The 15,542-nt window shown below is 38.9% G+C and overlaps 1 protein-coding gene across 1 annotated transcript in view; it reads right to left on the bottom strand.

The window, feature by feature from the left end:
- FRYL (FRY like transcription coactivator) overlaps nucleotides 1-15,542 on the bottom strand; it is a 245,550-nt gene that overhangs the window by 198,611 nt on the left and 31,397 nt on the right. Inside the window, exon 2 of the mRNA XM_054729167.1 lies at nucleotides 9,865-10,034. The gene's annotated coding sequence lies outside the window, so the exon portion shown is untranslated. The remainder of the gene's footprint in view (nucleotides 1-9,864; nucleotides 10,035-15,542) is intronic.

Genomic DNA, 15,542 nt, shown 5'->3' with positions numbered 1-15,542 from the left:
ACATTTAACCTAATAAGATAACTGATAACAAGTTAGCCAAGTGGACAATTAGTCCACAAGATACCTCAGGTAAAAACAGGGATGCATTTATATATGTTGTATACTCGTGATTAATTTGGCCATTCTTCACTACCACAAAAATCAATTATTTAATGCTCTAAATGGGCCATTGCTCCCCTGAAAGTTGTAAGAAATCTGATATTGCCATATAAACATATTTTTTTGTCAAACTACTATAGAGAACATAAGTATTATCTGATGATCACGGAACTTTAAAAGCTGTTTCAGAAAGCAAGTTAGATTTTCCTATCTGTACATGAGGTCTATTCCCTAATGCTTCAATACAAGGTAACTTTAAAATTGGACTTGAGAATTGTCTCTTTCACCAAAGGTTTCCAGGAGTGATTACCACATGGAATGCTCCCTAACTTCATACCATTCAATAAACACCTATTGAGTTATCAGTTACAAAAATGAAAAACAAATACTTGAATATTTCTAATACAACACAGACTATGATGCCTCTTAGAACTGATATGTCAACAACAGAAAACTAGGGTGTGTGGGTTAAAAGTTAAAAGTCAACCTGACTGAGGGGAAGTAAGGAGGATTAGGGGAATAATTAGGATTTGAGCAGAGCTTTTAGGGAAGAAAAAGAGGGGAGACAGGGTTCTGGAGGCAGAGATATGACAGAAGATGAGCACACACACACACAAAAAGGTAATCTCAGAGGAACAGAACCTGAAGCTTAAAGAAAATGATACAAGACTTCAGTTTCAGGTGGGCTTTCATTTTTCCACAATGAAGGTGTGTATTCGTCAGGGTTCAGAGACTACAGAGAAACAGAATCTATAGGAGAGAGAGAGGGGTAAGAGGAGACTTATTGCAGGAACTGCTCACATGATTATGGAGCCAGTGGTTTAACTGTCAGTCTGAGGCCAAGGGGGGTAGAATGGAGCTCAGGAGGAGGAGAGGTACTGCTGGTGTAAGTCCCAGAGTCCAAAGGCCCAAAACTAGAAGCTCCAAGGTCTGAGGGCAGAAGAAGATGGAAGGCCCAGCTCAAGGAGGGAAGCAAATTGTCCTTCCTCTTCCTTTTTGTTGTTGCCCCAAAATGGCGAGCGCGGGTCTTCTTTACTTAGCCTACTAATTTAAATGCTAGTCTCTTCCGCAAACACCTTCGCAGACATACCCGGAAATAATGTTTTACCAGCTCTCTGGGCAACCTGTAGCCCATTCAGGTTGACACATAAAATTACCCATCCCAGGGAGCCTTTGAGAAAGGAGGTGACAGAAACAGACCTGGGATTACATTTCTGAAGTAGATTAGATTGGAAACAGAGACTAACACAGAGTGGGGACCAATAAGTAAAAACCTATCAGAGTAGTCAAGAGTTAACTTTCTGAGCTCAGGAAATAAAACTATGGGAGGAATGAACAAAGCACTGAAGTAGAATTGAAAGAATTTCACAACAGAACCATCACTTTTCACAACTACTAGAGGCCCAGTGCACAAAATTCATGCATGGGGTGGGGTCCCCTCAGCCCAGCTTGCACACTCTCCAATCCGGGACCCCAAGGGGATGTCCGACTGCCAGTTTAGGCCCAATCCCAGGGATCGAGTCTAAACCAGCAATTGGACATCCCTCTCACAATCCAGGACCGCTGGCTCCTAACTGCTCACCTGCATGCCTGCCTGATGGCCCCTAACTGCCCCCCCTGCCAGCCTGGTCGCCCCAAGCAGCCTGCTGTTCAGTCGTTTGGTCGTCCCTCACTAACCTCCCTGCTGGCCTTGTCACCCCACGCAGCCTGCTGTTCGGTGGGTGGTCCGTCCAGTTGTTTTGGTCATGATGGCCCCTGGCGTTTTATATATTAGGATAGCCTCCTGACCAGGCTTCTACCAATTTCCACTTGCACCCCAGTGATTGGTTTACAAAGTAAATCAAGTCACATCTCAAGGCCCTCCACCCCTGCTCCCTACACACCAGCCAAACTGGTCTTATTGTTTCCTAGCAGTTCAACTTCTTTCTTGCCTCAAGGATCCTTTCACACTGTTTCCTGTATCTGGAAACTGGCACCCTGGTTTTTTTCACCAGGTAAAACCCTAACAGGCCTTCTAATATGTTTAAATACCACTTTCTCAAAGAGGCTATCCCCTAACCTCTCCAGTCTAACCTTGTGTCCCAATCCTTAAATTCTCTTGAAATACCACACAGTTAGTCTTGGGTTTGGGTATTAATTTAATACCTTTTCCTCCATCAGACTATACCCTAGAAGCTAGAACTAGGACTATTTGTTACTTAGTGCCCAGCCCAAGATCTGGCACTTGATAGGTTTTTGACAAACACTTGCTGAATTAATAATAAATAAACCTCAAAAGATCACTTTGAGTTCTCAACTGGAAAAATGGTAATGCCATTTACCTGATAAATGAACACAGGAACATCAGGTTTGCAGATAAAGTCACCTTCTACCTGGGGCATGTTGAGTTTGAAAAAATAGTAGCATAAGTCTGATGTGGAGTCATCAAATATTAAATGATCACTGAGCCAGGAGAATAAATGTAACATTATCAGAAAAGGATGAGAAGCAAAATGAAGCGAGCTAAAGGCAGCTTAAAGAATACTTCTATTTAACTGGCAGAAAGAAAACACATAGACAAAAGGTTCCTATTACTAATATGTAAAGAGCTTATAAAATAGAAAATACCAACAAACCTGCTGAAAACAGGGCTAAAGAAATGGACAGCTAACAGAAAAAGAAATGTAAATGCCTCTTAACCCAATGTGCACCTCCAGATAAATATGTATGTTATCTAAGAAAATTCACTGTTGATTTACCTGTTGATTTAAATGGTTCTGAAATGTCTCTAAGAAAATTTTTAAGTTAAAAAAATATATGTTCAAACTCACTCATGATGAGAGATGGAAATTAACACTACAATGAAATTCCCTTTGGCAAAACAAACCCAAACAAACCAAGATTGTCATGTTCTGTTGATGAGGTTCAAGTATAGAAAAACAGGTACTTTCATATTTTACTGATGGGAACACAAAGAGATATAATTCTTATGAGGATAAATGTGGTAATATCTAGTAAAACTGTATACTCATTTACCCTTGACCCTGCAATTCCACATCCAGGAATCTGTCCAAAATATATACTGACAAATATAAAAAAGACATTTATATGCACATGGCTATTCACTGCAGTGAATAGAAACAATCCAATTTACAAAAATTTGAAACAACCCAAATGTCCATCAGTTTGAAACTGGTTAAATAAAATATGTTTTATTTATTCACTCAACGGGATATTATACAGCTATAAAAAAGGAATGAGTAATTTACAACTAAGGCATGATCGACAGGATATATTAAGTAAAAAAAGCTAGGTATATAGCATTTTATCATTTATAAAAGAAAGGAGGAATATGAATATACTAGTATATGTGCTTACATTAAAACAATAACAGAATGGAAAAGTAAACCGAAGCTTTTAGAATCTAATTACTTAGGAGGGGAAGAAAAGGGTAGAGAAAACAGAACTTATACTCCCTTGACTAAACCCTTGTTTTGTGGATCTGACTTTGAAACTAGTATACATAATTATAAAACAAAATTACATTTAGAACAGTTATTAAATATCAAAATTAAATAAATGAACCTAAATCCATATCCAGTTAGTACATAATTATAGAGAAAAATTATTAAGACGGACTTAAAACAGTGTGGTAGTCACTCTGAGAGGAGCCCAACACCTCCTGGTATTCACACCTTTAGGTAATTACCTCCTCTTAAGTATGGAGTAGATTCAGGACTGGCTTCTAAGAATAGAATGCAAAACATCAATGTCCATAGCAATGTTATTCACAATAGACAGAAAGAAGAAAGCAAATGTCCATCAATGGATAAATGGATACACAAGTGTAGTATATACATGCAATAGAATATTACTCAGTCTTAAAAAGGAAAGAAATTCTGACACATGCTACAACATGGATGATCACTGAAGACATTACGTGGAGTGAAATATCCCAGTCACAAAAGGACAAATATTCTGTGATTCCACTTATGAAGTATCTCAAGTAGTCAAATTCACAGAAATAGGAAGTACTATAGTGGTTGCCAGGGGCTGGGGGAAGACAGGAATGGGGAGTTATTATTTAATAGGTACAGAGTTTCGGTTTGGAAAGATGAAAACAATTCTGGAGATGGGTGGTAGTAATGATTGCACAAAAATGTGAATGTACTTTAATGCCAATGAACTACACACTTAAAAATGGTGAAAATTGTAAATTTTGTTATGTACATTTTACCACAATATGTGTGTTTTTTTTCAAAATTATACAAAGAATGCAGCCTGTGTGATGGGTTGTCACTCTAAGAACAGGTTATGAAAAGGCCATGGCTTCCATCATGGACACCCTATCTGCCTTTCTCCGAACTATCAACCAGCTGCTGTGTTGTTAGTTGTCCCATGGAGGGGGCCCAGGACCTGGTGCTCTGGCCAACGGCCAGAAAGGACCTGAGACCTGCCAGTAATCACATGAGTGCGCTTGAAAGCACCCCAAAGGATCCTTTGTGTCCCTTCCAGTTGAGCCTTGGGCTGAATGTGGCCCCAGCTGACACCTAGATGCAGCTTTAGGAGACACCCTGAGCTAGAGGCGCTCAGGTAAGCTGCGCCCCTACAGAAACTGACCCACACAACTGTGAGATGTTTGCTGTGTTAAGCCACTAAGTTTGGGGTGATTTCTCGCACAGCAGTAGATAATTAATACACAGCACTATGACCAACCATTCCTGGGGAAATGTACCCTTCGTCCAAAAGAGAACTGCAACTTCCACGGCTGGGTAAACAGGTGGTCCCTGAATGACAGTGGTTCCATTTATGACATTTCAACTCTACAATGGTGGGAAAGCGGTGCACATGTAGTAGAAACCGCATTTCCAAGTTGTAATTATGATCTTCTCCCAGGCTAGCAATACGTACGCTACTCTCCCATGATGCTGGGCAGCCACTGCAAGCCACAGCTCCCAGCCTTGCACACGATCAGGAGGGTAAAAATATTATACTCTAGTACACGAGAGTCTAGTGTACTGCGCTGACAGTGTTTTTTGGATATTGTGTTCCCGGCATGTTGAAGGTAGGCTAGGCTAAGCTATGACGTTCATTAGGTTAGGTGTATTAAACGTACTTTCAAACTTACTGTGGACTTACTTATTATCAGGACATAAGCCAAGTCAAGGAGCATCTATATATCCAAGCGAAAAAGTGCTTATGTCCATCAAAAGACATGTACAAGAATGTTCATAGCAACTTTATATATAATTGTCTCAAACCAGAAGCAACTCAAAAAATCATTAACTAGAGAACGGACAAAAAATTGTGGTATTTCACACAATGGAATACTACAAGACAATGAAATAAAAACCCAAACCATTATTAAATACAACATGGATAAATCTCAAAGACCTAATATTGAGCAAAAAGAAGGCAGACAGAAACAAACCTTTGGTATTGCTATTTGGAGACTGACAGGTATATAATGGGGTACTATAAATAATGTTCTAATTGTATTTATTCCTGATTTCATTGAGAACCAGGATTCTCAGCTGAGAGAAAGATGAAAATATAAATTTTAAAAAAGTTAAAATCTTTTAGTGCTGTTATTGAATTAGATTTATCAGTATGAATTCATGAGGTGCTCTATCTTAAAAAATATATATTCAGTTCTGACTACTGAAGAGGCCTAGAAACAGTGATCAATCCATTAACAATGAGAAGCCCTAGAGCCCAGATTGTAGTCTTGAAATCCCATTCCCCAATAAGAGAATCAGGACTCTCCAGAGAACTTGGTGATATTAGGTGTGTAGAGAATATGTACACAATGAGCCTGGAATTCCTTGTCACACCAGATAAAGAAGCTGTCCAAAACGACTAGCCATGTTAAAGTAACTCAGTAAGCAACTTGAAAAAGCTCCCACACCCCAAAGACTAAATGATTTAAGTATCAATAAGGATAATGAACATAATTTTTTTTAAATTCAAATCATAATTTTTGTTTAAATTAAAGAGTCCATAACAAGTTTGGGGGAGAAGGGAAGACCATAAGTGGTCACTGTAGGAGAAGGCTAATATAACCAACTTACTTTTTGAAATTGGCAAGCCAAGGGAAACTTTAACCTTTATCCAACTTTATCCTACTACAGTCATGAGCCGCTTAATGACTGGCATACATTCTGAGAAATTCGTCTCCAGAGGATTTCGTCACTGTACAAACTTAAGAGTACACTTACACAAACCTAGATGGTACAGCCTGCTACCTACCTCGGCTACATGGGATATAGTCTATTGCTCCTAGGCTACAATCATGCTACTGTACAAAACAACAACAACAACAAAAAACCCCACAAGATTAAATCAAGAGCAAGAGAACATGATGTAAACAAGAGACGCAATAAACACGATGTATCAGGCATACTGTTTTACAGCAAACTTTTTTTATAAGTAGAAAGAGTACACTAAAATAATGACAAAAAGTACAGTATAGTGAATACACAGACCATTAATAGTTATCATTTGTTACAATTATCAAAAAAGTATAGTACATAACCTATGTACTATACTTTTATGCAACAGATGACACAGGTTTATTTCCACCTGCATCACCACAAACATGTGAGTATATGTGTTGCACTATGACATTATGACGGCTACATCGTCACTAGGCAATAGGAATTTTTTACCTGCCCTGTAATCCACAGGACCACCGTCGTATATGTGGTCTCTTGTTGACTGAAACACTGTGATGTGGTGTCTGACTGTACTGCTAAGGTAACAAATAATACATGAGGAATAGTTTCTCTTTATAGAACATGCCACCTGATATAGGAACAGTAAAGTTATAGCATTAAAATATCACTATCTTGCAACCCCTAATGATTTAATAGACCTAAAGCAGGAAGTCCATCACCTGTTTCTGCAAGTAAAGTTTTCCTGGAACATGGCCATGGCCACTCACTTACACTTTGTCCATGGCGGCATTCCCATTACTACAGCAGAGATTAGTAGTTGCTGCCGAGGAGACCAGATGGCCCACAGAGCCTAAAATTTACACTGTTTGCTCCCTTACAGAGAAAGTTTGCCAACCTCTCATCTAAAGCATTTCACACAAATAGCAACTAACCACCGACAAGCAGACGTTGTCTGCACCACACAGTCACTTGTTAAAGACACAGGCTAGCCAAAAGAAATCAAAGCTGAATCTGAGCATGTCTCAAGATCTAACTACCAATTAACAAGAAATACAAAGGATAGATTAGTAGGTTAATCACTTCACAGAAATATCATCAGAAGCATCCACATCTACAGGACAAGGGCCCAATTTGTTCAATAAATCAATTTTAAGAACAAAAAGGGAAGGTGCAGGTGAGGAAGAAACCTTAAGAGAAAAATCAACCAATTTCAATAGAAGGAGTGCTTACGTTGATCCTGATTTAATCCAGTCAACTGCTTTAACTGGATGAGAGTTAGGACTGGCACCAACGAGGTAAGTGATTATACTGAAATTGTTGTTTTTTTAAGGATGATAATGGTATCGTGGTTAATTTGTATGTTTACTTTTATAAGAATTTATTGGAGCCAAACTAATAACATGCTGGAACCAAGATCTCAAGCAATCTCACACACATACATATATTTTTTTTCAAAAGGTCTTATACTTTAAGAATACATACTGAAATCCAAATAAATGATCTGATGTCTAAGATTTGCTTTAAAATAATACAGGAGAGGGAGAGAAGTTTGACCATGACTTGATTTATTATTGAACCTGAGTGATTGGCACAAAGGGGTTCATTATACAGGGGTTCATTATACAAGTCTATTTACTTTTGTATATGGTTTAAATTTTCCATTAAAAACATTAAAATTAAGGCAAAAGATTTCTTCTTCAGACACCAAAAACAAACCTGAAGTGAAAAGAAGAGGTCAGGAAGTATGTCAGGTAGCCCCAAAAAGGCAAGCCACCTTTGGAAAGAACCAGTTTAGACAGACCTTTTCCAACCACATCAAGCAGCTGGACCTAGGAGAAAAGAATGCAGATGGCATTTTAACTTATATTTGAGATTTGGTAAAACAGGTTCCTCAGGATGTTAAAAAGGCAAGAGAATGCAAGATGTTGCTGCAAAGATGACAACAGGGTTTGGGTGAGTAGAAGGCTAATGAGGCTAGGAAAAAACTAACAATAAGAAAAACAAGAAAATTCCAGGAAACTACAAGTCATAACAAAGACAAAGAACAGGTTCGAAAAGTGCGACATGATAGAGGGTTATGAGCATGACAGGAAACTTCCCAAGACCTCAGAAATGGAAGTGGTCCAGATGAAGATGAGGTCTGAGGAAGAAGTGATGGGGTATGAGGAGTACACAGAACTCCAGGCCTAGTGAACTAATACTGGTTTACTACTTGGTTTCAGCTACCCACCAAAGAATCAGACCCTTCTCCCAAGCTCAGTTCAGAAGGACTTAAAAGGGCCCCAGGACTGGAACCACTGTTTTAAGACGTAGTGTCCTGGAAATGATGGATGCCAACCAGGTCAAGGGCCACGCTGAGAGCCGTGAATATGATACAAAAGACAGACAAGGAACATTGGAGTCAAATGAAGAAAATTTCTATAGAAGTCAACAGAAGAGAAATAAGAATGTGGAGAGAAAGGAATAAAAGAAAGAAGAAAGACATCAACTTCAAAAGAAAATGGTTAATTGAAAAATGTTCTGATAGTGAGGATCTTATTCTAATCCCACAGTTCAAAGAAAATAGTCTGAAAATATCTCTGTAAGACAGGTTAAGGAAGAAATGGTATCCTCAAGAAAACAACAACAAAAATCTATCAATTTGCTCATTATGGTCATAAAGTGTTAGGTATATAAAAACACCAAAAAAATCTTATAAATCATTTAGCTTAATTCATCCATTTCATGGATGAGAAAGCCGGGGTCTACTAAGGCTTATTAACTTGTACTCAAGAACACAATGCAATTAATGGTTAGAATTAGAGCTAAAACGGACACCCTTCTTCACTCGACCTCCCTGCCTTGCATCTTCACCTAGCACCACGGTTTCCATTTGGTGGCTTCCTTCCTTACAAATGTTAAATGTCATTATATATTTTCATCCCTAAAGAGCAGGCATTTGGTAAGTATTTGTTGACTAACACTCAAAATTAACCTACTTCAATAATTTCATTTTAAAGATCTCAAATTTCAGCAATTTGTTCTGCTCCATTTTACTCCTCTGTGCCCCACCCACAAAATGTGTTCTAAGTAAATCTCAGACGTTCAAAAACATGTTGGCTAACTAGCATCTACAATTCCAAAAAAAGGTTAAGAATGTGGAAAGACACACATAGGGCCTGCTATAAAAAGAAGAACTGGAAGTACACACCTCTCTTATCATCTCCATAAATGTATACATAATTTACAATTGCTAGGAAGAGGATGTTCTTGACCCAATGTATTCAAATACCTAAATAGATAGAAAGGGATAATCATGGGATAAACTACCTCAGCCTCATAATAAGGGATTATAGAGTACATAAAGTACACAAACATAAAGTTGTTCTCATATTTTTATTCTTTATAAATAACACATATTATACTGGAACCAGAATATAATATGAAAAGGATGATTTAAAGCCGCCAAAAACTTGATGTTACTGCTATTTCAAGATGTGATTTTTTTTTTTAATTAGCAAAAATAGTGCAGGTATTACTTATATGTAAAAAGAGAAGGTATAAAATAGGAGAAGGCAATCCAAATATTGTTTTACAAAGTTCTATTATTTTTTTAAGCACATATCCTTACCACTTAGAAAGGATTGTTGAGGCACAGAGTCTGTAGAAAAGACACCAAATTTGGAAAGGATCCATCTAGAAGCTTTTTCAATCTTGTATTTTGTAGGCACGCAAATGGGCACGCCGGTGCAAAGCAGTAGTGATTCACCATGTACAAAGCAGAATATGGAATGATAAAGACTGGAAAAGAAAGAAATACGGTTGGTTATTAGTAAGAGACATGTTTGTAACGAAGTTGTAATATTTTATCATTAGTAAAATTAGTTTCTATAATTGAGAATTTGGCCAACAAGAATTTACTTATAAAAAAAAATCAACTATATAGGGAAGAATCTATCTGCAAAGAGAAAACAAGGTTCTAGTTTATATATTTTTTCACCACCCATAACATCTTTCTCAAGTACATGATGAACTTCTTCACCCTCCAAACATGATTACCTGTTTCTTGATGACACAAGAGCCATCATCCTAAAGTGCTTAGATAGTACTTAAAGGCATATGCATTATGGGACTTGGAGTAATAACCCTACAACTATCTATCTTTGAAAAGTTCCCAAGGATGTAAGCATTCTCCACTGCTCAGCAATCCTTCAGAGATATTCTTCTAAAGACATATTGTAATTGCACACACACAAAATAAAGCAAGACTATTGTGGGCTTACTTGTAAAAGTGAAAACAACCCAAGAGGATTGGTAACGTCACCTATATTACATCCATAAGAAAGAATGTCATGTAGCTGTAACCAATCAGAAAGGATATATTCACCCCTATGTTCATAGCAGCACAATTTACAATAGCTAAGACAGCAGATGAGTGGATTAAAAAACTGTCATACATCTACACAATGGAATACTATGCCGCTATAAAAAAGAAGGAACTTTTACCAGTTGCAACAGCATGGATGGAACTGGAGAGCATTATGCTAAGCGAAATAAGCCATTTGGAGAAAGATAAATATCACATGATCTCACTCATATGTGGGATATAATGATCAACATAATTTGATGAACAAGAATACATCCAGAGACAAATGGCAGCGGAGGTGGGGGTTAGAGAGCAACCAAAGGACTTGTATGCATGCAAATTAGCATAACCAATGGACACAGACACTGGGGGGGTGTGGGCTTGCCCGGGGTGGGAATGGTTAAGGGGGGGGTGTAAGGGGGGAGGGGGAGGTGTCAAGCGGGAAAGACACATGTAAAACTTTAGACAATAAATTTAAAAATTAATAAATAAAATTTTTTTAAAAAGTTAAACATGACCCAACAATTCTACTTCCAGATATATACCAAAAGAAGTGAAAGCAAATATACACCCATGCAAAAATATGTACACAAGTGTGCACAGTAGCACTTTTTGTAATAGAAAAAAACAGAAACAACACAAATGTCATCAACTGATGAGTGAATAAATAAAATGTGACATATCACTCCAATGCAATATTATCCTACCTAATAAAATAGTAATATGCAAATTGACCGCACCTTCGCTACGCCCAAGTCACGCCCACCAGCCAAAGCCACGCCCACCAGCCAATCAGGGCGAGTATGCAAATTACCCAACAAAGATGGCGGTTAATTTGCATACGCTGAGGTAGGGAGGAGTGAAGACTGAAGACAACTTAGAAGGAAGACGGAGGAAAAGCGGAAAGCAAGATGGCTGCCAGAGGGAAAGCCCGGGGCGGGGCGGGGCGGGGCGGAGCAGGGTGGAGCGGGGCGGGTGGCAGAGGCGCGGCGGCCGCAACAGCGGCGGCAGCGGCAGCGCATGCGGCCGCAGCGGCCGCTTGCAGGATTTTTCCTGCAAATGGGCTACTAGTTCTTCCATAAAAAGGAATGAAGTGCTAATACATACATGCTACAAAGATGAATATTAACCTTATATGAAATGTCCAGATTAGACAACTCTATATAAAGAGAAAGTAGATTAGAGTTTGATTAGGGCCACAGGAAAAGATGGGCTTCTTTAGAGGATGATGAAAATGTTCTAAAATCGACTGTGGTGATGGTTGCACAATTCTGTGAATATATAAAAACCTCGAATTATACACTTTAAATTGGTGATTTGGATGGTGGGCGAATTTTAGCTCAGTAAAGCTGCTATATTAAATATATATATGTGTGTATGTATATATATATTCTACTAGAGGCCCGGTGCATGAATTCGTGCACGGATGGGGTCCCTTTGGGTGGCCTGCAAGGCTCGGGCCAAAACCCGCAGTCCAATGCCGCCTGCAGCTCCTACCTGCCGCTCCCACTCATCCCAGCCCCACTGTGCCTGCCATGGGCTTGCGCCCAATCAGTCCCAATAGAAAGAGGCTGTGCTGCCGCAGCAGCACTCACCAGCCATGAGCCCTGTCTCCCAAGGGGAATGGCATGTGGGATCAGGCTGAAACAGGCTCTCTGACATCCCCTGAGGGGTCCTGGATTGCGAGAGTGTGCAGGCCAGGCTGAGGGACCCCACCGGTGCACGATTGGGCCAGGGAGGGACTCCAGGGCATGTCTGGCCCATCATGCTCAGTCCCGATCTCCTGGATCCCAGTAGCAAGCTAACCTACCAGTCAGAGCATCTGCCTCCTGGTGATCAGTGGATGTGATAGTGACTGGTGGACTGGTCGACTGCCTGCCCCCTGGTGGTCAGTGCACGTCATAGCGAGTGGTTGAGCAGCCTTAGCATTAGCATATTACACTTGGATTGGTTGTTTGGTTGTTCTGCCCTTTGGTCTATTTACATATTACCCTTTTATTATATAGGATAAATTCCTCAGCACTAACCAATATTCCACATATTATTCCTTATCACTTTGCAAAATACTATATAATGGAAAATATATAATTGGATTCAAGATAAAACCAAACTCTTGCCAAACCTAAAACCATGAACAAGCCACAACTTCTGAGTTTCCATTTCCTTTTGGGGGGAGGAGGGGTTCTCTCTGATACACCATTTCAGTTTTCTATCAACAACCGAGTTGCATGCCTATCAAGAGTAATTTTTTTTATAATTTAAAATATATTTTTATTGAGAAGGAGAGAGAGAGAGAGAAACATCAATGATGAGAGAGAATCATTGATCAGCTGCCTTCTGCATGCCCCAAAATGGGGATCGAGCCCACAACTCAGGCATGTGCCCTGACCAGGAACAGAACCATGACCTCCTGATTCATAAGTTGACGCTCAACCACTGAGCAACACCAGCCAGGCTCAAGAGTAAATTTTATTTGTTCCAAAATCTGTTCCTGCCAGTTGTATTAACTATAGTGATGTAATTTAGTTACATATTACGTCAAAAATATGAGCACAAAAAGAAAATTCTTTGTTGCTGAAACTTAAGCTTTTCAATTTGAAAAAGGCAAGTCACTTTTAAAATATCCTAAACAGAAGGCCTCAGCTATACAGCAGAAGACTGATGATATGTAAGCATTTATACACTTATGAATTATAAAATATTTAAGGTACATCCCTTTCCTATTATTCCTCATTTTAACCAAATTTGTTTAACCAACCCAACAATTATTGGTTGGTTATACAAATTACATTGCATAAGAGAGAAGAAACTTGATCTTATGTAAGTTATTTGCATAAAAGACTAATGAAAGTACACTACCATTACATTACTATTATATTATTCTATCTCATGCTCTAAAGAGTGATGATTGTCCCCAGTGAGTTCCCTCTTAGAGAGGTTGAGACTTTTCTACCCTTCAAGTTCCCAGACACACCACAGTCCCTTCCTCTACAAATACTCTCATCTCTCACACTGAAAGGGGATGCACAATGGAAACCTCAGATTCAATTCAAGTCTTCCTCTGCTGAGGCTCTCCGAGGCCTCCCTTTTGAAAGCTAAACCTACATCTGACCTGCACTAGTATGTTCAGATGACCATTAACCATTTGCACTCGCTTGCTTTTTTCTCATTTCCTTTATTCTAATGCTAACCGTGTCAAGTCACACTCGACATCCGAGTGCAAAAGGTTAAGCACCACAACAAAATCATTTAAAGAAAACTTACTCATGCACCACAGACTCCTCTTTATTTCTTACTACACATCTGTGCCTCTACTTTCTCACCTACCAACTTATCCTCAACTACCAGTCATGTGCACTGACCCCAATCACTACAATGCTAACTCTTCCTAATGACTTCAAAAGCATTCTAAGTGGTCATTCTAACTGCTCAGACCACCCCTCTCACTACTCCATTACTACCTGATATTGCTGCCAAATGCACCTTCCTAATATACAACTCTAATCACGAAACTCCCTGGCTTGGTAATTCAGTGGTGCTCCACTTGCCTACAGGATTAAGATCCAGAAATTCATTAGCTTCAAAGTCAAGATCCTAATGGAGAAGAATAAGCTGCTAGCCCATCTCGATACTGTTCTCTAACTAGTCAGGCTGAACTCGGCTCTGTGCAAACACACCCCATTCACTCCTACACCCATATCTTCCATCCATCTGGAATGCCCTCCTTTCATTTCTTTGCATTGAAATTCCTTAAAACCCTTTTTAAAGGAGAAAATCATTTATCCAGAGCCTTGGGTTTCTCAACAGTAACACCTTCAAGGGCTGTTTTATAAGGATTATAGTGTTAGAAGAATTAGAAGTATTAAGTGTAAACTCAGAAAAATAGCCAACAGATATCACTCAACAAATGTCATTACTATTGTTCATTCAAAAGGCGTGATCAATAAATATTTTTTAAATTGACATACAAAACAAAACAAATCATCTTTTCCATCCAAACTATACTCTTTGCTCTAAAAATAAGTTTAAAAATTGACACCTCTGGAAGTTAAGATGATGAAAATTTCTGATATGCAATTAGTTTTCAATTTATGGGAATCTCACAAAGATTCGTGATGTTAAGAACAGCAACTCACTATTTCATGACTTAACAACTTGATTTGTAATCATTCCATATATATATATATATATATATATATATATATATATATGTCAAGTCATTATGCTGTACACCTTAAACTTATACAGAGTCAATTACATCTCAATAAAATGAAAAGAAAAAAAGAACAACTTGATTCACTAATACCAAAAAAATGGCCCGGCCGGTGTGGCTCAGTGGTTGAGCACCAAGCTATGAACCAGGAAGTCATGGTTAGATTCCAGGTCAGGGCACATGCATGGGTTGCTGGCTCAATTCCCAGTAAGGGGCATGCAGGAGGCAGCCGATCAGTGATGCTCTCATCATTGATGTTTCTATCTCTCTCCCCTTCTCCCTTCCTCTCTGAAATCAATAAAAATATATTTTTTAAAAATCTACCAAACATGGGGAGAGAGGGCAAGCTTTGCCAAAATAGTTTTATCCTTTACATTTCTTTTTAAATTGTGGTAAAATACACATTACATATAATTGACCATGTTAACCACGTTTAAGTGTCTAGTTCAGTTGCATTAAAGTACTAGCACACTGTTGTGCAAACATCACCAGCACCCATCTGCAGAACTCTTCATCTAGCAAAACGGAACTCGGCGCTCATTAAACAATAACTCTCCATTTCTGCCCCGCCCCCAGCCCTGGCAACAAGCATTCAACTCTCTGTTCCTATGGGTTTGACTACTCCAGGTACCTCCTAAGAGATATTTGTCCTTGTGAGACTGGCTTATTTTACGGAGCATGATGTGCCTCAAGGTTCATTCGTGTTATTTACTTTTCAACAATAACTGCA

Source organism: Eptesicus fuscus, chromosome 2, assembly GCF_027574615.1.
Source record: "Eptesicus fuscus isolate TK198812 chromosome 2, DD_ASM_mEF_20220401, whole genome shotgun sequence".
In the NCBI taxonomy this organism is placed as follows: domain Eukaryota; kingdom Metazoa; phylum Chordata; class Mammalia; order Chiroptera; family Vespertilionidae; genus Eptesicus; species Eptesicus fuscus.
The sequence above is the reverse complement of the archived record's forward strand: the minus strand, read 5'-3'. Positions and strand labels throughout refer to the sequence as shown.